Genomic DNA, 4296 nt, shown 5'->3' with positions numbered 1-4296 from the left:
TCTGATTGTTGTTATGTAAATTTGTGTACTCTTTAATTAGGGTACGGGTGGGGAGAGCTGTGGAAAATGTTCTAGAGAGTGCAGCGTCACCCGTATAATTAAGAAAATGTTTCAGATCTTTGAGAAAGTGGAGAGGTGTGGCCATGAAGAGGTGTAGAAAAAGAGATATAAATGAGGTATTAATGTGTGTATGTAAATATTCGTAAATAGACTTTGATTTATAAATTATTAGAAGATAATTAAAGTGTAGCGTTTATTTGAATTCAACATGACATCAAGACCCATCGATGGAATAAAGTGATTAAATTATTCTCACCAGCTAAATGTAAACTGAGTTTGTTGTGTCAAGCTATGAGTACACGCTTATGGAGTTTTGATTTTTCTCAAAGCTGTGGCCCCTCTTCGAAACCTTTCATGGGGTAGGCAACGCGTTAAGCATGTTTTCAAATTCTTTTCAGCTGAAATATTTGAGGAAAACAAAGAGAGAAATCCCAGAATTTTTTTTTATCGAGTGATTCTATCTGCTTTGATTAGATAAACTGTGCGTATTAAAAAGAAGTTGCTATTATGCATTATTCAGGTAATTTCATAATATAAATGTAATTAATTGGATAGTCCTGAGAAGAACTGGGCGTATGAGATACACAGAACTTTCAGCGTCACTTTCAGGGTCACATGATTGATCAGAAACTATTTGCATTTTTTTACACTTTTCGAAGATAATTTCGATAGTTTTAGTATTCTGATTTATTGAATTTCTTTTACATAATACAGATTACATTACAAAAGAGAAGTTTATTTGTTACACTCTTAAGGATCGCGAAAGTTTACATAAACACATTTTTCTCCTTCCCCTTTCTCATAACAATATACTCATAGGCTGCGATTAAACGAATATCAGTTTTTGTTCACTATATGAACGAAAAAAAAAAATTTTAACTATATCCTTATAATGAGGAGATGGGACCAGGACTAAATCTGCGCTATACTAAAAGTAATAGATTCCGCAACGAACATTTTGAATAATTACATAATGTAAGTTACATTATATATCTGGCAATGAACTAGTAGAACTCGTTAAATAAGCTTTTCATTTAAACCGAATTTCGAATATAATCGCACTGTCTTGTGCAATAATATCAGCCACAACTCGTGGTGATGTAACTAAATTGAACAGACGAATTTATGTTAAACTTGGAACAATAATCAAAGACGACACAATTAAATAGAGTTACTGAGATAACTTTTAATAATATTAGCAGCTGGAGCAGCGACAGGGAAAAGTTGGACGAAGCACCAGAACTTCGTCAGTGACTTTTAGAGGTATTGCTCCGCCGCACTACTCTACCCGCTGAGCGTTCGGTCTGCCAGCCTAAAAGACATTTACAGAGATACTTTACATTAATTCTAGGCTTTCGCTTTGAATATATGATTACAATAACACGCTATACAATTATTACAATTAACTTAGTCGATTAACAAAATTTGGATTCTGACAGATTAATATAACATAATTACTTTGAACGAACATTAGTACATCATACAAACAATGCATTTACATTAGTATATCTAAAAACATCAAATTACATTAAACATTTTTAAGGAACTAATTATTCTAGGATATTTGGTGCATCTAGTACACTGTCGTATTCCTCAGGCAATTACCTTGTTAATACATTCCTTTCGTGTTTATCATGTTACAGATAATTGCAACATTTCTGAAATCTTACATTGTTTTTGTAAATTAATATGTTATAATACTCTACCGGAGCATCAAAACCAAAGTGTCGGCAGCGGTAGAAAGCAAAGCCGGAATAAATACAATTATCAGAGTTGGAAGGAAACTAACACGTAGCGTGCACGCGAAGACAGAAACACGCTCTGTCTTAAAATTCAAAAGCTCTGTTTAAATACTGGCTAACTCATTTGCATTCCGATGAAGAATACGGAAAGGGGAAGTTGTGGTAAAAACCGAAATTATAATAACTGGTTAATTTTACCTTACAAACTTCAAAAGCTACTTTTATTCATTTCAATCAACACTTTTTTTGTGAGTAAAACGGAACAAACGAAAAAATTAATGGTATACGCGAAAAGTAAATATGCACAATTCCTATGTATCGGTGCAAATATGAATCAAAATTACCTCATTCATATCTGCGCACGCTTTTTTCGCTTAATACGCACGCAACTGATGCATGTATTTCTAGAAAATTCATCAGCTCTTTTCCGTTATAAGACAACACGCGCCAGTTTTCTGCGGAAAGACAGTATACGCATCAAACATGCATGTTAGTTACGGTTTTGAGAGTTCTTCTTATAACTAATTGCCTTCTAGTTTCAAATGAAATACTATCATTAAAAGATTTTAAACAGTTTCATTCTATTTCGCTCTTTGTTTTTTTAAATAGCTAGGTAAGAGATATACTACTTATAGTTAGAAACATTTTTACCACAGTTGGAATAAGCTGAGGACGAAAGGGTTGTTTCTCGTTGGAAGTTTCAAGCGCATATATCATTTTCAGAGAAACTTTTTGCCATTCTGTTGCCTATAACGAAAACGATCAAATTATTTCTTTGAAAATATATATGCGAAATTTTTAGTTTCCGTTAAGTCTTCATATTTTTTATCCTGAGCACTAGCGCAGCTTTAATGGAGCTCACTTTTTTAAGGCACTCTTTCAAAGTTTGCACAACTTCCAACATCTGTTGACGCTCACTTAAGGAATCAATGTTTCATTGCTAGATGAATTTAAATTGTATTTTAGCATCATCCACGTAACATCCACACCAAACAACGTTGTAACATAAAACCAATAGTCTCTTTTCAGAATGAGATAGCGCAAAAGATACTGTAAATAGATAATGATTTTCTTTTCGTTGCAAGGCGTAGAAAAGGTGGTTTTTTTTTTTTTTTTTTTTTTTTTTACGACGTTAGATGAATGGAGACTTAATCAATTCGTCTAGCATCTTTGACCATAAGTTTATTTAACGAATTGTTACACGAAATTAAATTTACCTTACGGGTTAAAAAAAAAAGGAAAAACTATAGTGGCCTCCCCTAAAAAATGCTTTTTTTTTCTTACCAATCGCATAAACTGCAAGTTGGAGAGAGACGAGATAAACTACTTGCATCAACTTGCTGTAAAAGGAGGTAGCAATTTTAACTTGGTCTTATTCTTAATGCATGGTTTGAAAAGTGCAGTTCAATTTTAACAGTTATTTTTTCAGCGCTACATTAAAAGTGGCAAAAGAATACATTCCGCACGTTTCTCTTTACGATTTCATTTAAATAATTATTAATAGGAATATTAATGCAGTATACGGAGCTTGGATAATAAGCCATAACCCAATGCCAACTGCGGTTAGAGAAATTCCGAAACGGAAGCTACAGCCTAGAAGACGCAGAAGATCTGTAGAGCTCGACGCGGACTTGCAAACCCTGGTGGAACAAAATCTCATCGTAACAGGTGAAGAACTGGCGGAAAGTACGTATACTATAATTTAGGGGTTCTTCAACGGAGTCGATGCAATTTTAAAGGGAGTCACTCAGGAGCAATAGATCAATTAGAGGTCGATAGCCAACTATATGTATCGGCAGTTGATCGGCATAATCAAGATCCCATTGATTCAAAAAAAAAAAGTTAACAAAACTTAAAATTAATTGATTGTTGCTATAAAGCTGCATCATATAGTAAGGAAGAAATCAAATAAAATTAATATAAAAGGAAAAATACACTAAATTTATTTTGTATATTTTAAAATATATAAATTTTGTGTGCAATAAAGTGCGATATAAAAAATAAAACGCAGGAAGACCAGAAAGAAAACATACCTAAAAAAAATAGGAAGAATGCGATTATCCGTTGTTAAAAATATGATATTTCCTCAGAAGATATATTGTTATATGTAAGCCACTTGCAAAATTTAAAAGAATATTTTAATATTCGCTTCTAAAACACCGAAAAATTGAATGTGCCAGCATGGCTTATAAAACCGCTGAACTGCGATATATCTGATCCGAATATTATGATGCAAGACAAAGTTAATTGCTTTGAAGGAGGATTTCAAGCACAAATCATATTCAGAACACATGGGTAGGCTAAGTTTAAATCATCCGCAAGAAGTATCCCAAAATAACAGTTGTTATGAAACAAGCATTATTGATTTCTCCCTCTTCTTACCTAAAGCAAGCAGGCTTTATCAACGTCAATAATTTACTATCGAAAACAAGAAACAGGTAGAATATTTTTAAACAAGATTGTTCTGAGAATTAAACAGTTACATGCCGATTTT

General features: G+C 33.0%; 1 long non-coding RNA gene across 1 annotated transcript; it reads right to left on the bottom strand.

Moving 5' to 3' along the window:
* Positions 1 to 1257: 1257 nt before the first annotated feature.
* Positions 1258 to 2763, bottom strand: LOC146992953 (uncharacterized). The gene is made up of 3 exons (XR_015038879.1): positions 2665 to 2763; positions 2454 to 2549; positions 1258 to 1372 (listed from the first exon to the last, which is right to left on the bottom strand). It is a non-coding gene; the product is annotated as an uncharacterized LOC146992953 (long non-coding RNA).
* Positions 2764 to 4296: the final 1533 nt, after the last annotated feature.

This window comes from Stegodyphus dumicola, chromosome X2 (genome assembly GCF_044657685.1).
Source record: "Stegodyphus dumicola isolate Sdum_Otavi_A_Nest chromosome X2, ASM4465768v1".
NCBI classification, from domain to species: Eukaryota; Metazoa; Arthropoda; class Arachnida; order Araneae; family Eresidae; genus Stegodyphus; species Stegodyphus dumicola.
Note: the sequence above shows the minus strand (reverse complement) of the source record. Positions and strands in the feature narration are given on the sequence as shown.